The sequence below is a fragment of the Canis lupus genome, chromosome 32 (assembly GCF_011100685.1).
Source record: "Canis lupus familiaris isolate Mischka breed German Shepherd chromosome 32, alternate assembly UU_Cfam_GSD_1.0, whole genome shotgun sequence".
NCBI lineage: Eukaryota > Metazoa > Chordata > Mammalia > Carnivora > Canidae > Canis > Canis lupus.
Window position 1 is genome coordinate 37620042 of NC_049253.1, and position 23868 is coordinate 37643909.

Consider the following 23868-nt stretch of genomic DNA (forward strand, 5'->3'; position numbering starts at 1 on the left):
TTCACTCCATCCAGAGCAACCTCGGCCTGTAGATACTGAGGTGGCACCACAAAGTTTAAAGCAGAGTAATAAGATAAACACTTACCTACCAACTAGATTTCTCTTGATACAGCCTAAGAACGATTTGTACAAGACCAGAGGAGGAGGGATGTGTTAGAAGCCACAGCAGAAATCAAGCTACAAGTTAATGGTAGCATGAACCAAGATAGCAAAAGCACAAACAGCAGGAAAGAGGAGATTCAAAAATATGTGAAAAGTTAAATAACCAAGCATTCGTGACAGATAAGGGGTAGGTAGTAGGAATGAGAAAAGTAAGTCTAAATTAATTTAAATGTATGCCACTGTTTCCAAGAGCAATGAAAACAGCCCCACCTAAATGCAAATTTAAAGCCCAGATGGCCAAATGCCCTCCCTACAAAAATAATCTTTAACTGCTAAAATTTCTCCTAAAACCCAAATTCAATTATTTTTAACAATGTAGTTATTTCAAGTTTTACTGTGAATTAGGCTCCTGATGAATATTAATATCCATGATTTATAAACTACAAATTTATCCTTTATGCTGCACATAATTATAATCTTGCCATTTCCAGAATTATGCTCCTCTTGGAAGTTTTACATTTGAAAATTATGCTCAGTTAATGCACAAAAGGGTAAGAGAGGCCGTTCTACGCAATGACAGCCTTTATATCAACTAGAGGAAAAAATGCCTTTCTTCAGTTGTCGACTTCTAAAAAAATTTCCCATGGCATTTGTTCTTCTAATGACCATGAGAAAATCATTTCTTGCAACACACAGCTGTACTTTAGGAATAGCATGGATTTACAGCTTCAATGATCCTGAGCATAGATGAGTTAATGGTTGGAGGCCCACGGGAACAGCAGTAGCTGAACTCCAAGATAAAGAAAGTGACAGAGTTTAGAAAGGCCTCTTTGGCCCTCAAAGCCCAATTTTGCACTTAACCAGATCTGAATATCTATCATGGTGATTTATAAGTCAAGTTCTGAAAATATAGGGGAAATTTTCTCAATAGAAAAATAGCTTCAGGGAAGCCCGGGTGGCTCAGCGGTTTAGCACTGCCTTTGGCCCAGGGCGTGACCTTGGAGACCCAGGATCGAGTCCCACATCAGGCTCCCTCCATGGAACCTGCTTCTCCCTCTGCCTGTGTCTATGCCTCTCTCTCTCTGTGTCTCTCATGAATAAATTAATAAAAATCTTAAAAAAAAAAAAAAAGAAAAGAAAAGAAAAATAGCTTCAAAATTGGTATAATTCTGAAACCACACCTTAATACCTTCGTGGTTGGATAACCAACTGGCTCTCAAATTCCAAAGGTGTTCAAACCTTTCTAGATTAGCATATAGTTCAGTATTAGAAACTGTTTGCTACATTTAAAATTTTCTCTAGACTAAGTGAATTAACTTCCTTCTAATTTGGAATTTAAGGCTTATGCCTTTTCCAGGGTCATGAATGCACTATGTTTTGGCTACAGTATTATGTTGTTCTTTTACAACATTAATTCTACCCAGCCTATGCACACTCACAATTCCTTGAATAGCAAGGAAGCACAGCTTTAGGCTCAGATGGTTCTAAGTTGCAGGAAACATTTCCCAGAATCTTGAAACAGATTTCCCCCTGCCTGTCACTGTCCCAGAATCGTATTCTCTACCAAACACGGGCCAGGCCAGCAAAAGGGAATCACAGAAATGCCTAGATCATGGGCTTTCAAACTGAGTGCATTTGACCCCTGGGGCCAAATGAAGTCTCCTCAAGAGTACAGTGAGAATAGATAATTTAAGGTAATTTCCAGATCCCCATATCCATGTTTCCTTTCCTCAGAATAGGCTAAGCCTTTCACTATTTTCCTTCTCACACTATATAAAAGAAAGACATACCTCTCACTCTGAATTTTTATAGAGTGTAATGCTCCAGTATGTTAAAATCTTGGGATCATCAAACACAGGGGCATTTTGAAATATCAATGTTAGAGTTGAGGAAACAAAGTACTCTAATAACTCACACGAATCCTTCTGCAAATCAGGCAGTTACTAATCCTTTGCTTTTAGCAAAACCGAAGAGGGACCAATCAAATTGTCAGCTTATCATTAAAAATAATTTTTAATGATAGATCATAACTGATTGTGGCCTTTAACTAAGAAGAAGTTCAAAGAGACTATAACAAATTCTTTCCTTACCGAGATACTTATGTTAACAAGATTTCACAGAGTTTAAATCTAGACAAGTGAAAACAGGAATAGAATTGATATTGAACTGTTTCTCATCAAGCAATAAATAATATGCATCCTACATGAACAAACTGAAGGGGAAAAAAGCCCCATCCATCTCATTAAGAGATGCATTTCCAATGAAACTGTACTTTCTAACGTTTAACAAATATTCATCAAAATCTGTAATGTGTTTATGTTGTTTTGTTCAACTGTGATAACTTAATCCAAAAGAAATTACTTAACACTTAAGAGCCTTATGTTCATGGGAAACATTACAAATATTTTAAATTTAAATTTATATACATATTTTGTCACACAGAAGTATATAATAGGGTGATCAATAAAAGACTTTGAAGCATAAAAATAATTTACACGAGGATAAATTCTGTGGGAAAATTGGATCAGAAACGAAAGTTTAAAAAGAAAAAGAAACAATGTACATTTCCCATAAAGGAAGACTTTGTGTATATTTTATGGAGGATGGTAGTGGGAATCAAATTGCTACAATAATCAGATTCTGTTGGATATACTGACATTTTAGAATAGAGCTATAATAACTTTCCTTAGAATGCCAGTTTTCCACATGCAAAAAACGCATACATTACAATTCACACATCTATGATTTAAAAAAAAAAAGCTTTAGATATAAATTGTAAATGTGTAAGGAGATACATGGTTTTCAAAACTAGTAGGGGGGGGATCCCTGGGTGGCGCAGCGGTTTGGCGCCTGCCTTTGGCCCAGGGCGCGATCCTGGAGACCTGGGATCAAGTCCCACATCGGGCTCCCGGTGCATGGAGCCTGCTTCTCCCTCTGCCTGTGTCTCTGCCTCCTCTCTCTCTCTCTCTCTGTGGCTATCATAAATAAATAAAAATTAAAAAAAAAAAAAAAACTAGTGGGGGAATATGAGGAAAAATTAGAAGTAAAAGAGCACTGACTCAGGCCAAAGAAAATTCATCACTGGTCTGAGGAAGGGGCCCAGCTCTTCTAAAGGATGTGATCAAAAGAAAGGAAAATGCCTGAAAAAAGGATTCTTTGAAAAAGAAGAGAAGGGGAATGGGAAATGAAGCCTCTATAGGTAGCTAGAGTTTCTTTCTGTCCACTTATCCCAGCTCCACCTACCTGCAATGTCCAGAGGCAGCTGACAAGGCCTGGAGTTCTTTGCTGCTTACCTCCTAACTCTGGGACACCCAACTATCTCTCACTGACAAGATCAGTGAGTGAGGGATCCTGCCACAGGAGAGCTAGGAGAGCTAATGCTAAGCTTCTTGCCAATGTATCTCCCAGGTTTCTGAGAGGGTCTGAATTCCAAGTAATATGGTTCTTCCAGTTTCACCCCTCAGCCATCTCCTTTCAAGGTTCAAAACTGCTCTAACAGGCTGGATGGGGTAAGTTTATGTGTTGCCCCAAGCTATATGTTCAATCACTGCCTTCTTTGGCCATTAGTTTTGCTATAAAGTCTACACCAGTGCTGTCCAATACATAGCTACCAGTCACATACGCTATTTAAATCGAATTAAAAATAAATAGAATTTATAATCCATTTCTTCTTCCACCACTAGCCACATTTCAAGTATTCATGTTTAACTTTGGTGGGAAGTAGCTACCAGCACAAGTTACAGAATATTTTCATTGTTCCAAAGAGTTCTGTTAGAGGATTTCACCTTGCCAAACACTGTCCTCATTTGTGGAGATACTCCTCTAAGGAACCCTCCTGTCTCTCTTTACAGCCTAGCTTTTTTTTTTTTTTTTTTTTTCAGCCTAGCCTTTTGAACCTGTAGTCCCATCCCATCCCATTCTCCATAGTCCTTAAGACATGACATCGGATGTCTGAATTCCAATTGTTATCAGGGTCAAAGCTCTTTCCCATAGGTATCCAGGACTCATTTAAATCAGAGAATGTAGCTAAACACCAACTTAATATACCAAGCTTGCAGTGTCAGTTAGGGAGGTTTTGTTTTTCCAGCAGAGGGAAGGAAGACAAATTTTAGGGAAGCTAATCCCAACTCCATCTGCCTGCATATCCTGGCAAGACATCCTAGGACAGATTTACAAGGTAATGTAACCATTTAAAAGGAAAACAAAAGCATTGCCTTGCCACACAAATGGAAGATTAGAAGTGAACTGAAAATAAATATTCCATAACTATAAAAGAATTTGAGGTGGTAAAGTGTTTGTGGGCTCAAAATGAATGCATCCCAATATGCAGCTCATGGAATGCTTACATATCTGTTTGCACAACAGATTTATGCAGTTTAAACCACGTGTTCATGGCAAAAGCAGAACTGAGCATAGAAAATATTTCACACAGTGTTTCTCAAAGCGGATACATCACTAGCTATTCACTGGTACAAACTCGGGACAATAGAATGTATTTCATTAAGATAAAAACTATTCCACTTAGAAAAGATTTGATTTTTATTGACATCCTCCCTTGACAGAAAAAAAATATTTTAAATATATGTAATTAAAAGGAAACAAGACTCAAATCTTTACTAAAAATCTACTCTTTCTCCTAAATGCCTGAGCGTGTCATCTTCTTCTCTAAGCAACACTGCTGAACACTGCAATTACACCTCCCACGGTGGTAATACCAACAGGATGGCTTTCTCTTGCCCCAGGGAGATAAATCAATCAGGCATATACAGTGTGGTATCTATTTTGGCTCTTCACAGACCTTTGTCGTTAGTTCCTCTTTCTTAGCTGTGTTCCAAACAGACAAGTTTGCCAAAGAGCTAGCTGGGTTACCAACGGTGAGATGTCATTCTATTTGTGTGGTATAGATTATATAGAGTATCACATTTATTAATGCTTAGGCTCACTCAGGGATCCAGAAGATGGCAGTTTTCAAAATAGAACCAATGGTAGAGTAGTTTTGACAGTTCTACACACACACAAAAAAATAAATCATCAAACACAATAAGATGATTGTAAAGACTGAAAATGAAAGCTCTTAGTTCTAGCTCCTAATTTACTTCCATGTTTTGTTACACCATCAGCTTGGGGTAAAAATTGAGATGTTAGTACAAAGGGATGCAGAGGAGAAAGACAGGGGCATAAACAAAAAGCAAACAAACAAAGAAATATAGAATTTGGAGAATGAATCAAAAAGCAGAGATTGAGAACAACCGCTACACTAACACTCAAGGTACAAAATCCTTACAATGAGATAAAACAATCACAACAGTACAAAGAAAAAAGAAAAAAAAATTTAACCTGTTTTCTAAAAACAGTTGTAGCTATTAAAAGTCAGGCTATGGCCTGGCCCCAAAGTTTTCTCAAAAAGATCTTTTTTAACCTACATTTATGTTTCTTCGTATTCTCTCTTACACAGCTCCAGAGTTTCCATACAATTCTCTTACATAAATACTCAAATATCTCAGACTCACACTGACAAAAAATTACATGAGTCCTTCCACCCAAGACATTCTCAAGACCCTGTTCTTTCCTGCCCACTCCTCAGCTCTGCTCCTTTGCATAAACTACCAAAACTCATCCAAACTCTTTGCTTTGAATCAGTGGCATTTACAATCCTTGAGTCATAAAGGACTCTCTTCAATCCACCTTTAGAAATATCAGCACCAGCATGAAATGCAATTTATTGTGCATCTAAACACTGAGCTGCTAACCTTCTATCTTTGATTAAAGACAAAGAGGTTGAGGATTGATTTCCTGTCCTTGAAAACAGTCTTTGAGGGTCTCAATGAATAGAAGCAAGTAAGAGAACGCTTCCTTACACTGGGAAAGGAAAGCTTAATTTACAACCTCTATAGGGCATTAAATTAAGGATAGGAAAATGATCAAACTTCTTACCTTACTTCCAGTATTCCAAAACTCCTATTTTTCTACATTTTTAGAAGGGGCAGAGGGGTGGGGAGGTGGGGAGGAGACATTTATAACTCCAAAAAGGCTAGAAATTATAACTCTTTCAGATAATAGTCTAAAGCTCCCAAACACCTGAGAGTGCTACAATTTAACTTACTCTGCTCTCATTCCTCATGGTAGGACAATGATTTTGGAATGGACACTATACACCAAATCGCTGACTCATTTCAGAGGACTGGAGAAATGTTTGGCCCCATACAATCGGAGTCCCATCTTTCTAGTCAATAAATTTTCAGTCTCCATTACAAACGGTTTTCTCCTTCCACTAGTCATTTATCAAAGGAAAATAAATGAAAGAACTAAGTACCAAGAAATGTTCCAAACAAGCATTTCAAGAAAACAATAAAACATCCCACTTTGAAATGCTTTAACATCTAACCTATCACCCATTTACTTCACTGCCCACACCCAAATTACCAAAAAGGACATCAACGCAGCCCCAATTCATCAAATATGTCCATGCTTTTGCTGAGTATTATTTTCAAACAAGTAAAGGTTTATTATAGAGTGAAATGGATCCAACTAACTTTCTGAAGTTGAGGCTTCAGATAGAAGCAAGTAAAGATGGATGTTAGTTTAGGGTTGCCACAATGTGGGTAGTCAAGAGATAGGAGACCTGGTTCCAATGACGCATTCTCCAGCCTAGTTGATTAGGCCAACCAAAGCAGATGGTAGCTCTCACTTAAGGCTTAGTAAATGAGCCACACTGTCTCCAAATGTCTACTTATCCTTAGAGAACATCTGCTCCCATCTCTTTGGCCAGCATACTTTCACTGTTGGAAATGGCCTCTCTCCTTGGTAGTACGGTAAATCATAAGGTTTGTCTCTCCCCATGAGGATATGATTACAACTGGGGGTAAGATCCTTGATGCAAGCCAGATCAACCAGAATTTTCCCAAGAACTTTGACTAGAAACTTATCCCCAGAAAAGGGGCTCCCTGTGAATACAAACTATTTGAACTGTGTAAACCAATGTTGCCACCACAAAGAGGCTGCCTGAGAATGATGCCAACCCAGAGGAATGCACAGCCAAGAGAAATGTCATATGATCACATGGATGCAGCTGCATCAGAAGCTAAACCCTTGGACTTCCAGGTCAAGGGAGCAATAAATTATAAGCTTTGCTTATGCTAATTTGAGCTGAGTTCCCATTGCTCACAGTAAGAGTCCTAAATAATGTGATTTTCATACACCTTCTCCTGCTTTTCTTCTATCTTTGAAGAAGATCCTTGTCTATGTTGTCCTTGCCAATTAAGGTTTGATCCCACTCCAGTCATCTTGTCCCTTCTTGATTTTCTGCGTCCACTGTCCCTTCGTTCTCCTAACTTCTATCCACTCTCTCCTTTGGTTCCATATCCATAACAAGTTTTCTCCTGCCTTTTGGTATAAAATGGGTTTCTCCCACTTATTAGACTCTATTAACAGAAAGGTTTGTTTTAAAAGAGAGTTTTAATCACAAGGTTTGAACACTCTGCCTTTCACTTAACATTACCTCATAAATGAGTCTACATGACTAAATGTTCTTCACATCTATTATCTTAATAGCTATAGAATGTTTCATGTCAACTCCATCTATACTGATTTACTCAACCACTCCTCTACTATAGACATTAGGTAACTTCTTAATTTATAGTACAAATAATCCTGGAAAGGTCACTTTTTTATGTATAATTTATCTTTCTTCTAAATTAATTCCTTAGGGCAAATTCCCAGAAGCTTCATCAAAACTAGATTTAATCAATTTTTTTTTCTAATAGGCATAAGGTGATATCTCATTATTGGTTTAGTTTTCACCTTGCTCTTAACAATGATTCTTCTTAATATATTTGCTACTTGTATTTTCTCTTACGTGAACTCTCTATTCTTAATTCCTGGAGTTGGTAGTATTATTAAATATTTGTATGAATGCTTTATAAGTACTAAATAATTCTTTATAACACTAATTCTTTGAAAATCTGTATTCTATTGGGCTTTGTTTTTAGTTTTATGTTGTTAGATATTTTTAAAATTTTATTAAAATTTGTCAATACTGCCTTCTATGTCATCACCTTTTAAAAATCAGTAATTCAAAAATCAAATTAGTTTTAATCTTACATCAGAATTCCCTACTAATACCAGCTAATAGGATGGAAATTGGTAAGACTTCCCCAAAGGGCAATTTTGGTAATGTACATTAAGTGTGTACACAAATATGTTTTTTAAAGATGTGTATTCGTGTGGCTCAATAATTGTATTTCTAAGAAATTCACCTCAGAAAATAATTGAAATTTACCCTGAGGAAATAATTTATCCTCAGGAAATAATTGAAAAATGTGCTGGAATGGTCATCATAATATTGCTTACAATACCAAAACACTGGACTATGAATTCCAATCAATAGGAGATCACCAAAATAACTTAGTTTATCCACAATGGATTTATCATGTAGATCAATTATGTACTGAGATAAAAAAGCATTCACTATATAATATACTAAGAAAACAATGACCAAACAACATGCATATCGTGATGCCTGTTTTTGTTGATCATACACATACTTAATAGAAGTTCTGTAATAAGTTCATCTAATATTTACTAGTAGTTATCCTTGTTTGTGGAATTATTTGGATTAATAGAGACTTTCCCTTTTTTTAATGTTTCATCATTTTGTTTGTTTGTTTGTTTGTTTGTTTGTTTTAAAGGCTTTAAAGAGGTGCCTGGGTGGCTCAGTCAGTTAAGCATCTGACTTCGGCTCGGTTCGTGATCTCAGGGTTCTGGGATAGAGCCTCACATTGGGCTCCCCGCTCAGTGGGGGGGTCTGCTTCTTCCTCTCCCTCTGCTTGCTGCCCTCCCTGCTTGTTCTCTCTCTCTCTCTCTGTCAGAAAAATAAAAACATTTTTTAAAAAGTTTCTAACATTGCAACAGCTCTTTCCCACATGCTTTGCATATAATAGGTTAATAGAAGGCACTGAAAGTTTGGGATTTTTTTAATGATAGTTATGAGCTCGTTAACCTTAAATCCTATAAAAGTAAATCTAATATTACTATAAAATATTTCCTTGGCCAGGGGAGCCTGGCTGGCTCAGTGAGTTAAGCATCTGACTCTTGGTTTTGGCTCAGGTCATGATCTGAGTCCTGAGATCAAGCCCCTTGATGACTCAGTGGAGAGTCTGCTTAAGATTCTCTCTCTTGGGATGCCTGGATGGCTCAGCAGTTGAGCACCTGCCTTCAGCCCAGAGCGTGATCCTGGAGTCCCAGGATCGAGTCCCACGTCAGGCTCCCTGCATGGAGCCTGCTTCTCTCTCTGCCTGTGTCTCTGCCTCTCTCTTGCTGTGTCTCTCATGAACAAATAAATAAAATCTTTAGAAAAAAAAAAATTCTCTCCCTCTCCCTTTGCCCCACCCCCGCATGAGTGCATGCTTTCTCTCTCTTTCTCAAATAAATAAATCTTTAAAAAATATATTTCTTGGCCTTTGTGATCTGAAACGTTTTTTAAGATATACCTGTTAAAATTATTTCTGGACACTTTAGCGCAAAGTAGAAAGCATCAAAATATCTCTTTACATCTGTTTATTTTAACAGATCATGAGTGCAATTATTTTCTCCTCTGTAATGCTAAAGTACGAGTGTCTTTCATTAACTTTAAAGGAACTACATGCACAAGGGGAACCAATTTACCCTTCTTTTGGGTAAAACATTTGTATGATTCTGTAAAGAAACTTCCACAGGGCAGAACTATAACTAAGGATAATTATTTATGTATTTGTTCATTCACTCATTCATTCATTGAATACCTGACAATGTCCTCTACACAGATATAAAAATGAGTACACTACAATCTATGTCCTTAGTGGGAGCAGATGTGCAAATAATAAAGTACAGTCCACTGACATAAGGCGGTGGAGGTACAAATATCAGGTGCAGTGGGAATGTAACTGGAAAGCCTCTCACAGGATATTGTCCGTGGCTTCTCCTTTCCTTTGATATTTTATGTTTGTATGGTTTCTTTTATTTTAGAACAAATTTATAATACTTTTAATATAATAATACTTTCAATATAATTAATCATATTAATATAATGGTGTTATGGCCATTTTTCCCTTAGAAAGATCAAAAAAGAAAGCTATCACTCTCAAAAGTTGGAATGATATTCTGGGGTATGTACTTTGGTTTTCAAAAAACACTTCAAAAAAAAAAACTATTGATGGGTTTTTTTTTTTTAATGGTTTTCTTCCTAACTCAATAATTTATTTCTAGAACCTCCCCCCCAAAAATGGAATTCTTAGTTTTAAAGATACTATCTCCCTTGCTGAGTAAGTATCCTTAACCTTAATAAGTTTGTATAAAACCATATCACAGGAATACACATGCCTTGATGCTCACAGTATTTCTTTTATTATGCTATATATTTATCTCCTGTTATTACTGAGGTTTTTCCTCCAAGTCATCAGTGAAACAGAGTAAGAAATATAAAAAGACTTTTTTTCCTCAACACCTTCATCCATTCTACTAAAGTGGTAACCAAAGCAACCATTAACATGAGTTTGTCTCCTTTTATATGCGCTTGAATTATCTTATTCCCATAAAATCTTCCTCTCTTCTCCTCCTAAATCCTCAAACTATTAAGAATCTTTTCTGGCAGTTCATGTTTTTCAAGAGGTCCTTCTATTCCTTAAAGTATCTTCCCATACTTGATCTTTCTTCTAAAAAACACATTTTTTTTAAAAATCTTTTTATTTTTATTATTCAAGTATAGTTGATACACAATGTCATATTTAAAAACACATTTTAAATGTAAAAATTGATAAATCTGATAAAATTCTAAAAGCAAACAAAAAAGATAATAAGCTTCTGTTGTCCAGCATGAGAGAAAAACTATACTCTTCAAAATCTGGGGTAGGATATATCAAATAACCAGGTTTCCATTTGAAAAAAAAATTTAATCCAATAAAATACTTTATCCTAATACTATCCAGAACATAATCTTTACAAATTATGAAGAAGAAATGAGAAATGCCAATTAGGTTAAAGGGGAAGGGAAACAATTATACCACCACCTCAGGGGGCATCATTATGAACACCGATACTAAAGGAGTGGATCAATGCCTATTAATAGGGAGTTCCACTTGACATATGCCAGATGAAGCCATTTCTGCTGAACTAATGATGAACCTAACAGTACTGACTCACTGTTCGAATATGTCTGCAGACTGATCTTTCCTTTTCGGCAATGATGATCAGTTCCATGGAACCCCTCAAGCCCTCTCCAAAGCTCTACAGCAGCAATATGAGGACCCTGGTGAAAATGAGAAGAGGGAGGAACACAGGAGAGGAAAGCACTTCCAACAACACACTGATCAGATTGTAGTAAGAGTTAGAATCTAAGGGCAAATGATTTCCATTTCAAAGCGTCCCCAACTGCCTACAGAATGTAATCCAAATGCCTTATTCCAGGGCCCTACTTGATCTGGAGTTGAAAAGGCCTTCCTCTGGGGACACCTGGGTGGCTCAGTGGTTGAGCATCTGCCTTCAGCTCAGGACTTGATCTCTGGGTCCTGGGATCGAGTCCTGCATCTGGCTCCCCACAGAGAGCCTCCTTCTCCCTTTGCCAGTGTGTCTGCCTCTCTCTGTGTCTCTCATGAGTAAATAAATAAAATCTCTAAAAAATAAAACTATTTTCTCTTTTTCATCCCATCACTTCTCACATGTCAGTCAAACGGACTACCTTTGCCACTCATGTTTTTCCTCATACTGATCCTCTATCTTAAGAGCTTTTCCCTCATGTCTTCCTGTTCTAAACTGACCCACATTTTAAGGCCCAGATCAAAAGTGGTTTACACCAGGAATAACAATATTCTCTCAACAGCTAACACATACTTATTACTTACTATGTCCCAGGGACTTTCACATATTATCCCATTTAACTTTGCAGCAGCTCTATTTACATACACAAAACTATTACCCCCATTTTACTGATGGGGTGAGTAGCTCGTCCAGGGTCAAACAGCAGTGAAGAGCTCAGAGTGAAACTCCGAACTCTGAATCTAGAACCCATCCCCTTACCATGTGGGGTGCCCCTTTACTGACTACTTAACCCAAAGTGCTATGACCTGAGTTCACTATTTGATGGCAGGGTGTGGGAAAGAATGATTTGGGCTACGGTAATGAAAATCCTATTTATTCTGGTTTAAACAATTAGAGAATTTCTAGACTCATATAACAATCCCCCAGGAAAGTCCGTTCCTGTGCTGGTTACATTGGCAGATCCACAACCCAACTCCTCAAGAAACCAAACTCTGGGCAGACCGGGTGGCTCAGCGGTTTAGCGCCGCCTTCAGCCCAGGGCGTGATCCTGGAGACCTGGGATCGAGTCCCGCGTCGGGTTCTCTGCATGGGAGCTTCTCCCTCTGCCTGAGCTTCTGCCTCTCTCTCTCTCTGCCTGAGCTTCTGCCTCCCTCTGCCTGAGCCTCTGCCTCTCTCTCTCATGAATAAATAAGTAAAATCTTAAAAAAAAAAAGGAAAGAAACCAAACTCTTTCCGCCTTTCTCTGCCATCAACCTGCGCATGTTGGCTGAGCAGCCTAATAGCTGCAGTGGCTCCAGAGACTGCATACTCACCTGCCAATGTTCAAAGACTAAGTTTTAAAGTCTCCCATTAATGGAGAAGTCTTTCTCCTGAGGGTTCCTTCCTGTGTAGGGGTATCAACATACAACTCTAGTGCTTTCTTATGCTTGGGAAGGTGGTATGATTTATCTAACTGGTAAATTTAAAAGAGTACAGGCTTAACTCAGTTTTGTCTCTCTTCCTCTTCTAGAGAGCAAAACTTTCATCCAAAAACTTAAGTTTTCCTCTGCTTCTCCCAACAGGAATTCTTACCTGAGCAGCCTTTCTATATGGGAAAACTGCTTCAGTAAAGTTCTGAATGCATAAGTCTACTGGAATCTGGGGGTTCAGAATCAGTGAGTCCATTTAAGAAAAAAATCAAAGATATATCTGCCACCTTAGCTTCATTGATTAAAAAATAAAAAGGTGATGTTTTCAGGTCTAAATTTATTCTTTATTTCTCAACTAGTTCAGAACTGGGGAGGAGAGAAGTGCTACCTATGAGGTTCTTTCAAGCACCAAAAACTTAGCAGACTTCCATGCATATTGGCCACAATTAGGCCATAAACTCACTCCTAAACCAATGTTGGCAGGGGGATATATACTTCCTAAGTTGCTTACAGTTGTAAGGATTTACACAAGTCTTGTGGGGAAGGGGTGGGGACTGGGGGGAAAAAAAGGATTGCCAATAGAGAAGAGGAGAAAAGGAGCTAGTGAGCAGGCAACCTAGAGTCTGCTACTACAGGCCCTAGGGACATGACTCAGGTCTTGTACACATGGAAGTTGATCAATATCTGGAATCCAGTTGGATCACTCCTATTATATATACTGATGGCAAATATGAGAGAAAGAAATTTCTTCTCTCCCTTAATTGCAGGTTAGGGTTCCTTCTATTTCTGTTCTTTCATCTCTTAGACCAAGTTCCCTCTGGATTACAGGGAAACTCGGCATAGTAAGATCACCAAAGAACAACTATCTATTTCTATTAATAATTCTCTCTTGTTCACTATTACAAAACCATTTCAGGAATGTGAGGTATAAAGAACTACAAAATCTGCTCTCCAATGCAGACAACTTTTTCCCCTAACCGCTCCCCCACCATTCAATTTCCCTTTGGAAGAAAGGAATGACATAAATTTAATAAATAACCAATCTTGGGAGCTGTCAGGAAAGAACTCACAGGTCATGGCCCAAACTCAAGGGTCTCCTGGGTATAACAATAAACATTCTTACTGTGAAAGCTTTTCCCTTTCCTCCTTCCTTTCATTTAGTTTATAAACTCTGGGAGCCTAAGAAATCATTGCTAAAAAAGAATTTAGCTGGCATACCAGAGGCAGTGCACTTATTTTACATAATTTTTAACAAAATTATCTTGCACCATTTTTATATCTAAGTGTCCTTTCCTCTCACAGAAGCAAAATGCCATCCATACAAAATTTTTATTTTTATTTTTTATACGAAAAAAAATTTTTTTTTAAGATTTTATTTATTCATGAGAGACACAGAGAGAGGCAGAGACACAGGCAGAGGAAGAAGCAGGCTCCAATGCAGGGAGACCAATGTGGAACTCGATCCCAGGACCCCAGGATCACGCCCTGGGCCAAAGACAAGGGCTAAACCGCTAAGTTATCCGGGGATACCATACAAAATTTTTAAAGCCAATTTTTCTTTAGACATTTGCCATTCAAATACCAAAAAACATAAGCTGGCTTAACTCACAATTGTCATTTGATATTTATATACATTCTTTTCCCTTAGTAAGCAGAGGGCGTTAAAAAGTAAGCAAATTATGACAAGATAATACCATAAGGTATCATGAGTGATAGTTCTTTCCTAGAGGATATGTATATATGCATACATAAATGTACTGTGTATAAAATAAACATGTATATGTATATATTTTGTATGTATAAAAAGACAAATGGAGAAAAAAAAACAAAATGAGGTATTAGGTCATCAGGCAATTTAGAACAGAAATGGGCAGCCCCAGTGGCCCAGCAGCTTAGTGCCGCCTTCAGCCCAGGGTGTGATCCTAGAGACCCGGGATCAAGTCCCACATCAGGCTCCCTCCGTGGAGCCTGCTCCTCCCTCTGCCTGTGTCTCTGCCTCTTTCTCTCTGTGTCTCTCATGAATAAATAAATAAAATCTTTAAATAAAAAATTTAGAACAGAAATGGTAAAAAGTTAAAAAATAAAAGGTAGGGTGAGTGTATGATCCAACCAGAAAATTGAGATATATAATCACATATAGCATAGTTTGAACAAATTAATATGGCTGCTAAATTCAGCTGTGTCTTCTAAATTCAAAACAAAGCATAGGAAATGTGTTGGTTAATTTAAAACATCTGTTCCTACCACAAGAATATGAATAAGGCTGAAAATGCATATGGATTATTCATCAATAAAAGTACAAAGCCTCTCATATTATTCCTCTCACACAATATTTTAAGAAGAAATCAATTTCCGAATAGGAAACTAGCACATCTGATTACAAGGGACACTTTATAAAAACCCAGCAAGGCAAAAGAATCATCTGAAGCACCTAGAGCCCAATGCTCACCACCTGGGACCCAAAGGTACACAATCCCTCCCTATCCTAAAGAGATGCACAGTAAGAAAGCCTTCACTGGACACTGGAGTCAGGTTTCCTCACCCTAAGAACTTCTTTAGGCAGAAATGCATAACTCTCACCTTCAATCCATCTAAGCAAGACCCCAAATTGGCAGTCATCTAGACCTAGCCAACACTCTCATTTCTGATGCTGACTGTCTGGTCTTGAATACCTTCAGTTAAAGGAAATTTATCGCAGCGCCCAGCACAGTGATGATGTGCTACTGGTTTACTGCAAAAAAAAAAAAAAAAAAAAAAAAAATTAAGCTTTTATCCCAGAATAAGTACATTTTAACAAGAGTAGCTTTCCCACTTAAAAACATATTGCTCACCCCAAAGATTCAGATGCAATGAAACGCCGAGACACCTGCCCCCCGATGTTTCTAGCAGCAATGGCCACAATAGCCAAACTGTGGAAGGAAGCCTCGGTGTCCATCGAAAGATGAATGGATAAAGAAGATGTGGTCTATGTATACAATGGAATATTCCTCAGCCATTAGAAACGACAAATACCCACCATTTGCTTCACCGTGGATGGAACTGGAGGGTATTATGCTGAGTGAAGTAAGTCAGTCGGAGAAGGACAAACATTATACGGTCTCATTCATCTGGGGAATATAAATAATAGTGAAAGGGAATATAAGGGAAGGGAGAAGAAATGTGTGGGAAATATCAGAAAGGGAGACAGAACATGAAGACTCCTAACTCTGGGAAATGAACTAGGGGTAGTGGAAGGGGAGGAGGGCAGGGGGTGGGGGTGAATGGGTGACGGGCACTGAGGGGAGCACTTGACGGGATGAGCACTGGGTGTTATTCTGTATGTTGGTAAATTGAACACCAATAAAAAATAAATTTATTATGAAAAAAACATATTGCTCAGTATTTTTTTTTTTTTTTTGCTCAGTATTTAAAAATAAATGAAGATGGGGATCCCTGGGTGGCTCAGTGGTTTGACGCCTGCCTTTGGCCCAGGGCACGATCCTAGAGTCCCAGGATCGAGTTCCGCATCAGGCTCCCAGCATGGAGCCTGCTTCTCCCTCCTCCTGTGTCTCTGCCTTTCTCTCTCTCCCTCTCTCTCTCTCTCTCTCTCTATATATATATATATATATATCTTCATATATATATCTTTTATATATATATCTTTTATATATATATCTTTTATATATATATATCTTTTATATATATATATCTCTTTTTAAAAAATAATAATAAATGAAGATGGACCAGAGGCACTTAAAAATGCTGAATTCTTGTTAAGCTATAACAAAAAACAACAATATCCTACAATACCCAGTAGTACTCTTAAGGAAAATTAAGGAATGGCTGCTTTTATTGCTTCCCCTCTGAGTATATCCACAGGATGCCAAGTATTCCCCCTGACTGCTACAAAGTTCAGAGTGTCTAATAGTAGCCACTGGCTGAGATTCACTAAAAGTTTAGGGGGACTCTGACCACTCAATAGGGTAAGCTTCCAAATTTTCATTTTTCTTCACCATAAAATCTCTTAAGCATGTTGATAAATAACCAGCACAAATGCAAGTCTGAGACATTTTCGTTTCTATGGGACCATCTCTCATGTTATAGTTTCAAATAAAAGAAAGTAATGCTATATAGCACACTCATCTTTTAAAAGGGTGACTAGAACTAAAGAGCTCGAATTGTCTTCCTTTATCTTTCTTACTTCTTAGCCTTAATAAACAAGGCCTACATATTAGACCCGAAGTTCTCAATGTTTCTCTGCCATTGTATAAACAGTGGATAACACTCCAAGCAGATCAGACTTTGACAAAACACCAAAAATATTTTGTAAAAATTTTACTGGATACAAATTCAAAGACCTCAATGAGATATTATCCTATTATCTCATATCTGTTAAGATAGTTATTATCAAAAAGACAAAAGATTATATGTGTCGACAAGTATGTGGGAAAAAGGGAATCCTTAGGGTGCCTGGGTGGCTCAGCGGTTGAGTGATTGCCTTTGACTCAGGGAGCTGATGCTGGAGTCCCAGGATCGAGTCCCACATCGGGCTTCCTGCAATGGAGCCTGCTTCTCCCTCTGCCTGTGTCTCTGTCTCTCTCTCTCTCTCTCTGTCTTTCATAAATAAATAAATATAAATAAATAAATAAATAAATAAATAAATAAATAAATAAAATATTAAAAAAAAAGAAAAAGGGAATCCTTGTACACCGTTGGTGAGAATACAAATTGGTACAACCATCACAGAAAACACTATGGAGCTTCCTGAGAACATTTTAAAATAGAGCTACCAGATGGTCCAGCAATGCTACTTCTGGATATATAGCCAAGGAAATGAAATCAGGATCTTGAAGAGATATCTTCACCTCTATGTTCATTTCAGCATTATTCATAACGGCCAACATATAGAAACAACCTAAATATCCATCAACTGGTAAATGGGTAAAGAAAAGGTGGTGTATGTATCCAGTAAAATATTGTTTAGCTTTGAATTAGTAGGAAATCCTGCCATTTGCAACGCCATGGGTGGACCTGGAGAACGTTATGCTAAGTGAAGTAAGTCAGATGCAGAAAGACAAATATTGCACAATCTCCCTTATATGAGGAATCTAAAATAGTCATACCCACAGAGTGGAGGGGAAAATGGTGGTGCCCAGGGGCTGGGGCAATTAGCAAGGTAAGCAAGATTAACAAATTCTGCAGATCTAATGCACAACAATGTGACAATAGTGAGTAATACTGTATGATATACTTGAAATTTGCTAGGAGGATGGAGATATATATATCAGTTTCAAGTTTTTATTTAAATTCCAATTACTTAACATATTGTGTAGTACTGGTTTCAGGTGTAGAATTTAGTGATTGATCACTTGTATATAACACCCAGTGCTCATGCCAGGAGGTAGATAATAAGTGTTCTCACCACCACCAAGAAAGTAAAAAAATGGTAACTAAGTGAGGTGACAGATAAGTTAATTAATGTGATTGTGGTGATTTTTTCACAATATATATATGTCTGTATCTATCTATCGATCGATCTATATCATTAAGTAGTACATCTAAAACACATACAATTTTCATGGGCCAATTATACCTCAACAAAGCTGAAAACAGATTTTTAATGGAATATGTAAGACAGATTGCAGGCAAGGGCTCAGCTGTATCTCTGCTCCTTTCACTCCAGAAAGCATATCAAGCAAAACGGGGAGAGTAGTGATCTCAATAAGATGACTTAAAACTGCTCAAATTACATAAACAAAGAACAACCTCAGATATGGTAACAAATTTCTTGTGACCCTCTCCACAACTAACAACACTATAGGGAGGCTCCACCTGGGGTGAGAACCACACGTGAGACTATAATTCAAGCTTAAGTGCTACAGATGTTAAGAACCGTAAAGCTCTAAAGCTGCATGGTAGAGTACAGTAGCCACAAGCTGTATGAGGCGATCTATATTTTTTTAATTAATTTACCTTAAGAAAAATTTAGAACTTACCCCCTGGGGTCACCAGCCACATTTCAAGCACTCCATAACCACACGTGGTTCACGGCTGCTATGCTGGACAGTGTATCCATGGAACACAGCCATCCACAAGGAAACTCATATTGAGTAGCACTGAGCTAAGGAATCTTGGGGAGGATCAAACGTTCTCATTTTATAAATTTAGAAACAGAGCTCATTTCATTCAAGTGACTCCCTCAATGCTGCATAGCTAGTAATTACAGAGCCAGGACCCAAAACAAGACACCCTGGCCTCTATCACTGAGTCACTTCCACTCCGACACTTTTTGCCACCGAGATAACGTATGCACCAGCTTCTTACCAACCACAGTTCTGGGTTCTTTCACAAGCATGCGTTCGGTTAATCCTCACATCAACCCTGGGAGGACTACAATCCTCATTATGTAGACGATGAAACTGAGTCTCGGCTGTATAAAATATCATACTTGGGGCCACACAGCAGGTATGTGGCAGTAGTAGGTTTCAAACTCCGAAGCCTAGATCTTTCTATTGTGTCATACTAAATAGCTGTGAAGTAAACACTCCACATTTTTAACTATCCCTGAACTTTTTTCTTTCGAATGTGTCCAAATTTAGTGTCACATAATTTACTTTGTCAAGCATTTGTGAGCAAAAGTATTCCAAGCAGGAAAATGTCAACACATAACACTTTTGATCAAGGGAAGAAGAACAGCTTTGTGCCACTCTTCCAATCACAAATGCTTTTGGCAACAAATACAGCAGCTAACCTTCACTGAGTGTTAGAAGTCACAAGCACAGAGCTAAGCGCTTCATGGTGATCTCCTTTAACTTTTGCAATAAGGCTGTGAAGTAAATAGTCTCCATTTTACAGATGTAAAAACTGAGGTCAAAAAACAAACAAACAAAAAACTGAGGTCAAGAGTACGACTCTCCACCCCTAGGGAAAACCTGATAAAGCAGAATTGTTTACTTGTGGTGATGCCAAGAGAAAGTTAAATTCTTTTCACTCAATATAGCTGGAAAAGAACAGAAGTAAAAATATTGAAATAAAAATTTTATTTTTCTGCTCCCACTCAATGCCCCTGTCACAGTTAAACATAAGACCAGGTGGCTTCCTCCTGATAGATTCCTGATTTAACACGGTAGTCATGTTCTTTCTTTCACAAGGGCTGACTTTAGGGAAAGTTCTGTGGGTCCAGGGGTATTGTGCGGTAAGAAACACACCCCAAAATAGTATAGTGTTTCTCAAGGTATAGGACCTTCCTGTGTGTGCATGTGTGTGTGTGTTTATTTAAGATGCAATGACCCCCTCCAAACATTTCTTGTGTCATGTGGTGGATCTGGTACACACTACTGCAGGAGAGATTCAGTTAAATGGGTAGGGGTTACCCAGGGACAGCTGGCTTTTGTGGCGGTCAGGGTGGAGACTGGCAGAGACAACTGCAGCAGAGAGGGGATGGGCATATAGAACTAAAGGTGAACTAAGCCAGTTGTGTTCAGAGACAACAGGCGGACTGGCTTGGCTGAGAGAAACAAGCTGCTCAGTGAAACAGCTCTAGAGTCAGAACCAGGTTTGAATGCTCTAGCAGTGACCACCTATATAATTTCCGGACAAGTGACTTCGACTTCTTGAGCCTCAGTTTCCTTATCTGTAAAGACAACACCTATTTCCTGGGATTGCTGACAGTATGAAATACATAGGTGCTTAGTAACTTGTTCCCTTCCTCTTGTCCTTCTTTGTTGGTAAAGAGAAATTTTGTTGTAGCAGAAAAGCACATGCCAGGCACTGCACCGGAGTGTCCTCGCCACGTTATCGGCTTTACTGTATGAAAACCCCTCAGGAGAGGCTTTTATCCCCATTCCACACAGGCAGGGATAGAGATTCAGGAAGATGTATGTAACTTGCTCTAGGTCACAGAGCTGGGTTGCAGTGGAGGAGGAAGAATCAAAACGAAGTCTGTCAAGTGACAAGCATCATGGATCCTCCACTCTATCTGACAGCTTCCCAGGCAACAAGGGGTAAGACTGGAGACGTATCAGTGGGAGAAATCCTCACAAGGCAGGATGAGAGTTAGCAATCTGCAACCAGTACCGAGATCTGTGATCTCATTTGCTAGATACATTTTGTGGAATTCTTCTGGGTAAAGCTGTTGCTTTGCTGTTTTCATCCAGACCCACTCTCCTTTTCTGGTTACTCACCTGAGAAATGGATTAAGTTCAAGAACTTCATAACCCTTGCCCTAGTTTTCTCACCTATAATATGGAGAATTCGAACTACATGATCTCTGAAGTCACACCTAGCTCTAAAATGTGTGCGAGTAGTACAGGGTTTTTTTCGTACAGGGACATCACGCCACCATCCTCAGAGCCAGCTCCCAGCTGTGAAACCTCGTAACCATAGAATCCCTCTCACCTAAAGAGCTCTTTAATCAGAAAAACCCAGAATCAGTATATAAGCTCTTTATTTTCATTCAAAATACAAAAATGCACATTCATTCCATTTCACTGCTGTAGGGGCAATGCCTTTCTCCAAGACCAGATCAGGTGGAGAGAGAACAGCAATTAATTATGCAGACAATTAACTATGCCCACAATGCATCATCTACTATTTCCAGTTTGAAGTCCCTTAAAATGGAAAAAAACTTAAAATGGTTGCAAATAAATCTGAATGCAGAATCTCTCTGGATTTTTGTGTTTTTCCCCAATCTTTTATAGTTGTTTCTCCTATACTTAATTTGACAGCAAATTTTTAGTGACTCACCTCTACGGGGTCTTTTTAAAGTATTCGCCATAGTTTCCTTAGAAACAAGAACATGATTTCTTTTCACATTCACATTCCAGCAGTTTAATTAAACTATAAGTCAGATTTTGTCACTCCTCTGCTGCAGCTCCTCCAGTGGCTCTCCACCTTCCTGAGAGGACAAGCTAAAGCCTATACAAGGCTCTGGCCCACCTCTCTGACCTCATCCTGCCCCTGGTCATGCACTCCAGCCGCTCTGACCACCACACACTTCTTCAAATGGCTAAGCAAGCCTGCTTCAGACTTGACCACTGCTCTCCCCTTCTCTGGAATTCTATTTCCCTGGATATCCAGGGAGACTAGCTCTTTATAATGGCTGTCTGCAGGTCGCTGCTCAAATGTCCCTTTCTCAAGGAGGCCGTCCCTATCACCCTATTTGCCGTAGCCACCCTCATCTTCTACTCAGTATCTTCCATCTCCCTACTCCCCTATTGTTTTCCTCTGTTGCACCTATCTGACTTCTATATATATATATTACTCATTAGAACTCAAGCTTCACAAAAGCGAGGATTTTGTGTATTTGCTCACTGACGCATGGCGTGGAGAATTCCACATTTGGCCACAGTTGCCACTCCATAAACATTAGTTAAATAAGAACCTTTATCATTGTAATAGATGTATTGTCTTTCTAACTGAATTACATACCTACAATAATAAATACATCAGGCTTGGGGAGGTTTAAGAACACACAGAACTGAATCTTGGTAAGCAAAGAAGCCAAATGGTGGGAAACAGGAGTGTGCTGGTGCATCACAGCACAGCCTACTAGACCTTAGCAGCCATAGTCCTGGAAGGAGCCAGAGCATGGAATCCAAGATAGCACGATCACCTGTTAGGTACAAATTGACAAGACAGTCTCTCCTTGAACTTGATGGCACTGCCCTCTCCAAGTAATTGATGCTTTCATATTCGGAGGCACAATAACACAGAGCAACATCAAATATAGAAGACAGGCTAGCCACTTTCCTTCAGATCCAGGGGGAACAACGGAAGGAAGACAGGTAGGCTTATTCTGTTCAATCTCTTAATGGTCAATTTACCTTTAGCAAATCTCTTAAAATCTCTCACATCTTTGGTTCTTCATTAAAGAGAGGGAGAAAGAAGAGTATAAAATAATACTTGATCTGCTCATTACACTAGTCTATTGTATCAAATAGATCAATAGCTATGAAAAAATATTTTTAAATTATGAAGCACTGTATACAGTAAGCAATTCTCTTTGTATTAACATGGATAGCTGACTTGTCTATAATATCTACTACTGTTCCCCCAAACCGGTGATGTATTTTAAAGCCCTTCAATTTTTAGATGATTCAGAAAATGTATTAAAGAAGAAACACAAGGAAAAGCAGGCTCTGAAGGGCACAGAATGAGAAAGAAAAAGGAACTGGCTTTCTCCTGATTCTTTAATAGAAAAACATGAAGGGGAAAAAAACATAAATCTTCAGAGCAGTAACTATATTACATAAAGTTCAGAATCAAGAATATTACTGTGAACATCTACCATTATCCAGACTGTTGGATATTTCAGATATTCCTCATCTATTTCAACACCACGAGGACAATCCAAGATGACTTATTAATATCGCACATGTCAATAGCAAGTTGTGATATAAAGGAGCAAACCCTCTCCAACCATTTCAGTCCTGTTTTTAATATAGCATTTATTAAACCAAAATAAAAAAGTGGTGAAGAATGACTTGTCACACCATTTATTAGAGTTGATGGAATGTAGACAGTCTTCAATAAGGCTTTAACACACTGTTATGCACCATAGTACATTATTAATGAAAAGAAATGCATAAGACTGGCATCAGCTTTTTCCCCAAGTCATCATGACATTAAATTCAAAATCAATTCTACCCTACAAGGCAAAAGTTCAGAGATAGTTAATTTGCTTGTTATTTGGAATCCTCCTCATTGTACTCAATTTAATAAGTGTACCTCTTTTTGGAGAGGGGGTTCAAAGGAAGAAGCAAATGCAATGAGAAAATGAACAAAGTGTGCCCTAGTTCATATCTGGCAAGAGAATGGGATCTAATTTTCTCTCTGATTGAAAGAACACAAAGGAAAACCATGGAATGCAAATTGTGTTGGGTGTTTGAACTTCTTTTCCAATACCTAAGTATTCGAATGGAACTAATTCACTCTGGAAAAGGTATAAAGTAATTGAACATGATTGTGCCAAGACGAGGGATAATCCTCAAACTGTGAAGGAAAAATAAACATATTTTACAACGATAGGGTCACTCACTCACTCTGCAACCTCAATCAAGCATTTTACATTTGAAAGAAATAAACCAAA

At 38.3% G+C, this 23868-nt stretch overlaps 1 protein-coding gene across 1 annotated transcript in view; it reads right to left on the minus strand.

Moving 5' to 3' along the window:
- The window catches only part of FRAS1 (Fraser extracellular matrix complex subunit 1), a 434689-nt gene that overhangs the window by 403957 nt on the left and 6864 nt on the right, over nt 1–23868 (minus strand).